Below are 10,000 nucleotides of genomic sequence, written 5' to 3' on the forward strand. Positions count from 1 at the left end.
CTTCAGCCTGTTCAGGCATAGTTCACCATCTTTCGGGTCCCAACAAGCACGCTCTTGCTCGACCCCTAGGACGCGGCCTATGGGATCGGCCGGCGATGCGCCTAATGAAAGGATCTCGCCTCGTTTGCCTTCACTGTGCTTTCGGGTTTCGTACTGCCCAACACCTCGCGCGCGTGTTAGACTCCTTGGTCCGTGTTTCAAGACGGGTCGGAGACGTGGCCAGCTTAAGCCGCAGACCCCTGGCGTCTGAGCGCTAACGCGAAGAAGGCCTTGTACAAACTCTAGAGACTGCGAGCAGTTTCCAAAGCCGTATTCCAGCGATCAACACGCAGCCTGTCCGAAGACCGACGCGGAATCTCTCCTCGGTCGCCGAGCCGAAGCTAATCGAACGCCTATAACACTCTTCCGAAGAAGAGCTACCTTGCGAACGACCAAAGTCAGCCCAGCAACCGGTCGCGGCCCTCGCCGAACGCTAGTGCAGCGCCGCGACGCCAGCGCAACCGTAAGAGTCTCCGAAGATCACTCAAACAGTAGGACAGCTCTCGCAGCGCCTGAAAACGTCCGGCGACTCGATGGGCGCCTCCGTTTGCCTCCAAGCGGTTTCACGTACTCTTTAACTCTCTCTTCAAAGTGCTTTTCAACTTTCCCTCACGGTACTTGTTCGCTATCGGTCTCGAGCCAGTATTTAGCCTTAGATGGAGTTTACCACCCGCTTAGGGCTGCATTTCCAAACAACCCGACTCCGGGAAAACCGCTAGGACGAATTACGACCGCCGCCAAGGGCCTAACACCCGCTCTGGGAAAAGGCCTCGATCAGAAGAACGTGGGCAGTCGTTGGTTCGCCGCATGCTGAATTCCATACGCTACATTTCCTCGCCCTCCAAAAAGGCTCGGATTTAGCGCTGGGCTTATCCCGCTTCACTCGCCGTTACTAGGGGAATCCTTGTTAGTTTCTTTTCCTCCGCTTAGTGATATGCTTAAGTTCAGCGGGTCGTCCCGCCCGATCTCAGGTCAAAAGTGATGTACTACAAAAGTACATGCGCTTTGTACGTCGGCCTTTTGAAGTCACTTAACTTATTCTCGAGCACCTACCGTCGTTGCTACCTCACCCGAGGCCAGCAGGCTGCTCACGCTTCAGCTGTGAAATCGCCAGACCAGCTGTCTTTGACGACACGCTCCTTAATTAAGAAACGAGTCGCAGGCACTTTCAAACTAATGAAAGGATCGGTGTGTTAAAGACCCTGAGACGGACGTGGCCCCAGGATTACCCGAGGCCGCAATACGCGTTCAGAATATCGATGCTCAATGTGTCCTGCAATTCACATTACTTCTCGGAGCTAGCTCCGTCCTTCATCGACGCTCGAGCCGAGTGATCCACCGCTAAGAGATCTCTCGTGTTAATCAATCTCAATGCAACCAAAAAAATCGTGTTCAAAAAGAAGCGGCCGCGCCAGCACTTGCGTGCTGAATTATTACTCCCGCTGTCAGAAAGCAACGCGACCGAACTATAACAGTTACAGGGCTCGGTCCCTTCGAAGAAGAGACGTCGCTTGAAATCAAATTTCGATTCGTTAATGATCCTTCCGCAGGTTCACCTACGGAAACCTTGTTACGACTTTTACTTCCTCTAAATGATCAAGTTCGATCGTCTTTTCGAACACCGGCGAGTGCGTTGCCGCACGTACCAGGCTCAATCGGAGGACCTCACTAAACCATTCAATCGGTAGTAGCGACGGGCGGTGTGTACAAAGGGCAGGGACGTAATCAACGCAAGCTAATGACTCGCGCTTACTGGGAATTCCTCGTTCAAGGGAAACAATTGCAAGTCCCTATCCCTAGCACGACCGGGGTTCAACGGATTACCCGGACCTTTCGGCCTAGGGAACACACGATGATCCGGTCAGTGTAGCGCGCGTGCGGCCCCGAACATCTAAGGGCATCACAGACCTGTTATTGCTCAATCTCGTGTGGCTAAACGCCACTAGTCCCTCTAAGAAGTTGTCTCCGACCCAATGGGTCGAGCAGCTATTTAGCAAGTAAGAGTCTCGTTCGTTATCGGAATTAACCAGACAAATCGCTCCACCAACTAAGAACGGCCATGCACCACCACCCACAGAATCAAGAAAGAGCTCTCAATCTGTCAATCCTCGCTGTGTCCGGGCCGGGTGAGATTTCCCGTGTTGAGTCAAATTAAGCCGCAGGCTCCACTCCTGGTGGTGCCCTTCCGTCAATTCCTTTAAGTTTCAGCTTTGCAACCATACTTCCCCCGGAACCCAAAGACTTTGGTTTCCCGGAAGCTGCCGGACAGTTCTTAAGTTCGACACTGCCCGATCGCTAGTCGGCATCGTTTAAGGTCAGAACTAGGACGGTATCTGATCGTCTTCGAACCTCTGACTTTCGCTCTTGATTAAAGAAAACATTCTTGGCAAATGCTTTCGCAGTCGTTCGTCTTGCGCCGATCCAAGAATTTCACCTCTAACGGCACAGTACGGATGCCCCCGTCCGTTCCTATTAATCATTACCTCGTGCTCCGAAAACCAACAAAATAGAACCGAGGTCCTATTCCATTATTCCATGCAACATTATACAAGCGTAAAGCCTGCTTTGAACACTCTAATTTTTTCAAGGTAAACTTGCCGGACCACCGCAACACTCAGTTAAGAGCACCGCGAAGGCACCGACCAACAAGAACAACAAGGCCAGTGCTAGCCTTTCGACCGACCAACCTCGCCGTCCCTATATCCAACTACGAGCTTTTCAACCGCAACAACTTAAATATACACTTTTGGAGCTGGAATTACCGCGGCTGCTGGCACCAGACTTGCCCTCCAATGGATACTCGTTAAAAAGTTTAAAGTGTACTCATTCCAATTGCAGGACCTCGTACGAGGTCTGCATTGTTATTTTTCGTCACTACCTCCCCGAGCCGGGAATGGGTAATTTGCGCGCCTGCTGCCTTCCTTGGATGTGGTAGCCGTTTCTCAGGCTCCCTCTCCGGAATCGAACCCTGATTCTCCGTCACCCGTTACAACCTCGGTAGGCCGATACCGTACCGACGATAGTTGATAGGGCAGTTGCTTTAATGAGATGTCGCCAGCACTAGGCCGTGCGATCCGCAAGCTTATCCAGAGTCACCATTGTAACGACCCGAAAGCCGGTTAGTTTTGGTCTGATAAATGCGCGCCTCACGTCAGTTCGGCGCTTTACGCATGTATTAGCTCTAGAATTGCCACAGTTATCCATGTAAAAGCGTACAATCAAATGAACCATAACTGATTTAATGAGCCATTCGCAGTTTCACTGTACGTGAGCTCGTACTTACACTTGCATGGCTTAATCTTTGAGACAAGCATATGACTACTGGCAGGATCAACCAGATAACTATCCGAGGGCGTTTAAACCCGTTGCTCGACTGAGCGTTTTTACTGTATAAATACAGACCTTTTCTATCACTCGGCTTAAAAGCCTTGCGAACGTTACTGAAAGTCGGCGCCGGCCTTTTGCTGTTTAAAGCGCCAGCCCGCGTCGACTGCAGCATGCAGCTATACAACTGACTGTTCTTTCTCCCGACCAACCGTTTGCCTTCTGCCGGTTAACTCGTCAGCAGCAACACGCCATCTGTCTGCTGCAGTTACCCGCCTCGAGCCGTGCCTGCCTGCGTCGGCTACTCGTCTCGACGACTTCGCAAAGCTATAAGCCTACCGCCGCTGGACGCTTGTAGTTTTTCATACGCTGCTCCAATGCGTTTACATAGCACGTTCGCCGCCGCTGCAATAGCCGCGCCTCGGGTGCTAAACAGTAATGCTTTAAGCCCGCTTTCTCGTCAAGTCGACCGAACGCACAAACACGTCTCTCTCACTAGTGTAAAGTAATGCATACGTGTATGATGCTCAAATGTTGCTGTTGAACTTTTTTTGCCGATTTTTTCCGATTTTTTTCAATTTCTTTGTTTCTTTTCGATTATTTTAATGTTTTAAGCTTATTTATGCTACGTTTAAATGTTTTAATACTTTTTTATACTTTATTTAATATGTTTAAAAGAAATAAATAAAAAAAAATATGTATAAACTACTTTTTTTAATGTTTTAAATATATATATATTTATTATAAATAAACTTTATTTGTATTATTTTTTATTTAAGCGTACTTTTTAAATCTTTATATTTGTTTTATCGTTTTAAGCACATTGCGATAAATATAATAAACAAAAAATTGAATAAAAATAATAATAATAAAAAAAAAAAAAAAAAAACATAAGCTTATTTTATATTTTTATTTTATTTTTATTTAAACTTACTTTTCAAACCTTAATACTCGTTTTATTTTTTTAAGCAGATTGCGATAAATATAATAAACAAACAATTAAATGAAAATAAAATAAAAAAATCAAACATAAGCTTATTTTATATGTTACATTTTATCTTTATTTAAACTTACTTTTTAAACCTTTATAGTTGTTTTATTTTTTAAGCACATCGCGATAGATATAATAAACAAACAATGAAATAAAAATAATAATAATAATAATAATAATAATAATAAAAAATCATAAGCTTATTTTGTATGTTTCATTTTATTTTATTTAAAACTTACAATTTAAACCTTTGTATTTGTTCTATTCTTTTAAGCACATCGCGATAAATATAATAAGCAAACAATTTAATAAAAGTAAAATAAAAAAATCAAACATAAGCTTATTTTATATGTTTCATTTTATCTTTATTTAAACTTACTTTTTAAACCTTTATAGTTGTTTTATTTTTTAAGCACATCGCGATAGATATAATAAACAAACAATGAAATAAAAATAATAATAATAATAATAATAATAATAAAAAATCATAAGCTTATTTTGTATGTTTCATTTTATTTTTATTTAAACTTACTTTTTTAACCTTTATAGTTGTTTTATTTTTTAAGCACATGGCGATAGATATAATAAACAAACAATAAAATAAAAATAATAATAATAATAATAATAATAATAAAAAATCATAAGCTTATTTTGTATGTTTCATTTTATTTTTATTTAAACTTACTTTTTTAACCTTTATAGTTGTTTTATTTTTTAAGCACATGGCGATAAATATAATAAGCAAACAATTAAATAAAAATAATAACAAATAAATAAAACAATACGGCTAAACTATAAAAAGAAAACTAAATAACTGATAAATACTTGTAAAACATTATTTGAAAAATGTATTTTGAAACACAACACGATTGATTTATAAATAATAATATATTTTTAATTTGTGTAGTTCATTTAAAGTAGTCTCCCTTTTTGCTTTCTGGTTTTATTAGAGTTATATATAACAATAAATGGTGTAGTTTATTTAAAGTATCTCCTTTTTGCTTCTGGTTTAATTAAAATTATATAACACATACTATAGTAAGTTAAATAAACTATAGTAACTTTATAAAACTACTTTACAAAATACATTTGTATAATTTAATAACTTTAAAATAACTATCAAGAATAAAATAGAATAGCTTTAAGTTTAGTATACAATTGGTATGTAAATTGTGTAGTTTATTGAAAGTAGTCTCCTTATTTGCTTCTGGTTTTACTTGAGTTACATAACGTTAAATAAACATACTTAATAAACGTAACCATCAATACTGTCATTTTAATAAAACTAAGTACAAATACATTGAATTAACATAGAACTTTAAAAAGCCTTCGCTAGTATCTGTTGGTAACAGTAAATAACCTATTATGACTCACAATACAGGAGTGCGAAATTTATTTTTCATTTGATTTTTCAGGTATTTATTTATTTGTGGAAATAAACTTTTTTATTACATTAGAAACTAATTGAATTTTTCCTATAACTATACCTATTATTATATTTAGTATGCTTAAAAGTAATAAAATGACACGTCGCGATTATATAATAAACAAACAATCAAACAAACAAAGAAAAAAAAAAAAAAAAAAACTATTTTTTTAAACTTATATTTCAACTATATGTCTTATTTTATTTTCATTTAAACTTACTTTAAACCTCTGTATTTGTTATATATATATTTCAACACAATACGATTAAACTATAAGACAAACAACAAAATAAAATAATCACATTAATAAATACACTAAGCAAATAGCTAGAATAAATATAAATAGTTCAATATATACAATATATTTCTTCCATTTTTAAGTTACTTGTTAAACATATTTATTTAAAAATGTTTCTTTAGAATATAAAACTAACAGTTCTACAAATAAAGAAATTAAAAAGCCAATACACATAACACTAACTTTTCATAAATTAGATATGCAAATATGAACAAAATAGTAACTAAATTCTAAAGCTTTTGTAAACTGTGAACTTATAAACTTATAATAATAATTGCATATTCACCATTCACAATAGCTTTTTATTTAGTACACAACTGGTCTGTAAATTGTGTAGTTTATTGAAAGTATAATCCCGTTTTGCTTCTGGTTTAAATAAAGTTATACAACACATACTAAAGTAAATTAAATAAAGTAATTCACTACTATCGTATTAAATAAAACCAATTTACAAAATACATTAATTTAAATTAAAGTGAACTTTGAACTTATAATAATAATTGCATATTCACTATTCAGAATTTCTTTAAATTTAGTACACAACTGGTCTGTAAATTGTGTTGGTTCTATTCAAGTACTCTCCTTGTTTGTTTTGTTTTAGTTGTATTTATTTTTAGATACTAGCACATTCAATACACATAATAAAGTAAACCAAATAAACTCTATTAATTTAAACTAAGTACAAATACATTAAGTTAATACAAAACTTTAAAAAGCTTTTGCTAGTATCTGTTGGTAACAGTAAATAACTTATTATGACTCACAATACAAAAGTGCAAAATTTATTTTCGTTTGATTTTTCAAGTAGCCACGCTTTTATTTGTTTTTGGACAAAAAGACTTTAAAGTTTTAGTATAAAAGACTAGTTGTATTAATTTTAACTCAGAAAATTGTACTCTACAAGATGGTGCCATTATTTTTTCGATATCTCAAACTGGTCAAACCACTTTTTTAGCGCTCTAATTGGTTTAAACAGCAAATAAGCAAACAGCAAATAACGTTATCTGATTGGCTAAGGTTTTTGTTTGCTAATAACTAGAATTTTCTTTTCTTTTAAGCGTTAAAGAAATGTAAATAAACGAGTAATAAGTATAAATAGGTCAGAAAGAAAAATAGTACAAAAAAGATGAATTCAAAAAGCAAAGGCCTACGGCACGTGGTATTCCCAAGCGGTCACCCATCTAAGTACTAACCACGCCCGACACTGCTTAACTTCCCAGATCGGACGAGATGGGGTGTACTCAGTGTGGTATGGTCGTAGGCGTTTGAAGGCGTTTACAAGCCTTTATAAACCCTTCGGTTTATTTAAAAAACCTATTTGCACTTGATTTACAATCAATTTGATATTTTAAAATTATTCCTTATAAAATTTTAACCTGAATTAACTTTTTTTTTGTTTTTTTAATCAACAGTTACTCCCAAACTGTACTAAAACTGTATTGTAACTGTACAAAAGTGTTTGTTTAAATAATTGTTATCTATAAATTACCTAAGACCAGGAAAAGTAGAAGTAAAGTTTATTGAATTATTAAATAAATAAAATAAAATCGTAAAATAAAATAATACAATATGTTTACAATTTGTCATTGATCTATCCATTTATGTTATTGCATTACAAATACAAACATTGCATACATTCAAGAGTATTATTCATCAATCTTTTCAATATAATAAGTTTTAAATTTATATTTATTTTTAAATAATTCCTGACATTTTAGATTACCTGAGATTTTTTTTTAATTAAATTAATTTTAGTAATTAAATACTTGACGTTCTATTTTGTTTAATTTGATAACTCAACCATGTTTATTTTTTTTACTAATTTAAAAGAACTATTAAACTAAAAGACATTACATACAGCTTCTAAAAGTTTTAAACACCTTAAAAAATATTATTATTTTAAAGATATATTAAAGAACTAAACAGATATTACTCCTAAAAAATCTTGTTAATAATATATAAAAAGTACTCAAAGTCAGACTCGGAAATATATATACTGTTGTATATCTTACTTGAAGTTCACTGTAATTGACACTGTATAACAAAATTATAAAAATCAACCTATTTATATAGCAAAATATTTCTTTATCTTTGTCGTGGCGCGGTGGGTCAGTGGTCTTATCAGCTGACTCATAAGCAGAAGGTTGTAAGATCGAATCCCGCTAGTCGTCACGAAACACCACTATCGTTCAATGTTCGGGCTTCAAATTCTTTGAGATTATACTGTACTATTTATCTATCTAACTAATCTATCTAACAAATGTTGTTCAATCTAGGTTGTGGGTACTTGGGTCGAGTAATGCCTTTGACTTACAATCTGTTGTGGATTGACAATATTCCTCTATCTATCATTAAACAAATCTATCTAATAAATGTTGTTCAATCTAGGTTGTGGGTACTTGGGTCGAGTAATGCCTTTGACCTACAATCTGTTGTTGATTGTCAACATTCCTCTATCTATCAATAATGATTATATTCAATAATAAATGTTGATTAATTCAGTTGTAAGAAAACCAGTGCGCTGGTTAGGTTGGGTAAGGCCTTCGACTTACAATCTTGGGGATTATCAACGTTCATCACAAGTACAGTAACGATCTCATTGAATTTCCAGTTGGAACATAGGATTGTAGTGGTGGCCTACTTTGTAGGTTTTTTGCCTAGTTTGTTTTTTGCCTAGTAGTGTTTGCCTAGTTTGACAAACTATAGTATATATATTGTATAACTTTACTTGTATTATTTTTTATTTAAATTACTACTTATTATTAAAGAATTAAATTTTTTTAGAAAAAAAAACTATGTATTTTAACTAATGCTTATATTATATGTTTTGTTTTATTTTTATTCAAACTTACTTTAAACCTCTGTATTTTTTATACAATACGATTAAACTATATAACAGAAAAATAATTAAATAATCAAACTATTGAATAAGCAGTTAATTAGTGTGTTTTTTTATGCTTCTTTCATTTTTAACTTACTTGTTAACCATATTTCTTTTATTAAAGTATAAAACTAACAGTTACTAAAATAAAATAATCATAAAGTCAATACACAAAACACTAACTTTTTATAATTTAAATATGCAAACATGAATATAGTTATGAATCTATTATTTATTCAAATAGAATTATTCAAAGCTTATAATTATAAAGCTTTTGTATAATGTTTCAATTACAGTGAACTTTAAGTAAGATAAGTTTTTTTTTTTGTAATAACTACAAAATTGGTATTTTAGTTTATTATTAGTAACTAAATACTTATATTTATTATATTTAAAAAAAAACATCTATACTAACTCTAATTTCAAAGCATATTAAATACAAATTTTACCAACTAAATATTTATTTTTATTTTAATTATTATAACTTTCAAACATAAGCTTGTATACCTTATATACCTATATACCTCATATAGTAGGCTTGACATAACATAACATTATTTAATTCTTTTTGTTTGAAATAAACTCATTTAGTTATTAGTAAATTACAACATAAATGTTTATAACAATATAACTAAGATTTAGCTTTTGAGTTAGTAAACTTTGATAGTTTTCTTTTAATAGTTTAATAATCTTTATTTAAGTTCAAGCAAAATTGCTATATATTTAATACACATACAAAAGTAAACTAAGTAAACGTAATTCAATAGTTTCTATTAAGTAAAAGTAATTACAAATACATTAAGTTAATACAAAACTTTAAAAAGCTTTTGCTAGTATCTGTTGGTAACAGTAAATAACTTATTATGACTCACAATACAAAAGTGCAAAATTTATTTTCGTTTGATTTTTCAAGTAGCCACGCTTTTATTTGTTTTTGGACAAAAAAACTTTTAAGTTTTAGTATAAAAGACTAATTGTATTAATTTTAACTCAGAAAATTGTACTCTACAAGATGGTGCCATTATTTTTTCGATATCTCA

The 10,000-nt window shown here is 33.8% G+C and overlaps 4 non-coding genes across 4 annotated transcripts in view; all 4 read right to left on the reverse strand.

Moving 5' to 3' along the window:
- The window catches only part of LOC145847499 (large subunit ribosomal RNA), a 3,631-nt gene extending 2,617 nt beyond the window's left edge, over nt 1-1,014 (reverse strand). Inside the window, exon 1 of the ribosomal RNA XR_014371327.1 lies at nt 1-1,014. This exon is cut by the window's left edge and continues 2,617 nt beyond it. This is a non-coding gene — a ribosomal RNA (large subunit ribosomal RNA).
- Nucleotides 1,015-1,236: 222 nt separating this feature from the next.
- On the reverse strand, nt 1,237-1,389 carry LOC145847485 (5.8S ribosomal RNA). The gene has a single exon (XR_014371315.1). It is a non-coding gene; the product is annotated as a 5.8S ribosomal RNA (ribosomal RNA).
- Nucleotides 1,390-1,572: 183 nt separating this feature from the next.
- LOC145847494 (small subunit ribosomal RNA) lies at nt 1,573-3,380 on the reverse strand. Its single transcript, XR_014371324.1, has one exon. It is a non-coding gene; the product is annotated as a small subunit ribosomal RNA (ribosomal RNA).
- A 3,843-nt stretch (nt 3,381-7,223) lies between these two features.
- Nucleotides 7,224-7,342, reverse strand: LOC145847484 (5S ribosomal RNA). Its single transcript, XR_014371314.1, has one exon. It is a non-coding gene; the product is annotated as a 5S ribosomal RNA (ribosomal RNA).
- Between the last annotated feature and the right edge of the window lie 2,658 nt (nt 7,343-10,000).

The sequence above is a fragment of the Thalia democratica genome, unplaced genomic scaffold (assembly GCF_965202585.1).
Source record: "Thalia democratica unplaced genomic scaffold, ktThaDemo2.hap1.1 HAP1_SCAFFOLD_966, whole genome shotgun sequence".
Classification (NCBI taxonomy): Eukaryota; Metazoa; Chordata; class Thaliacea; order Salpida; family Salpidae; genus Thalia; species Thalia democratica.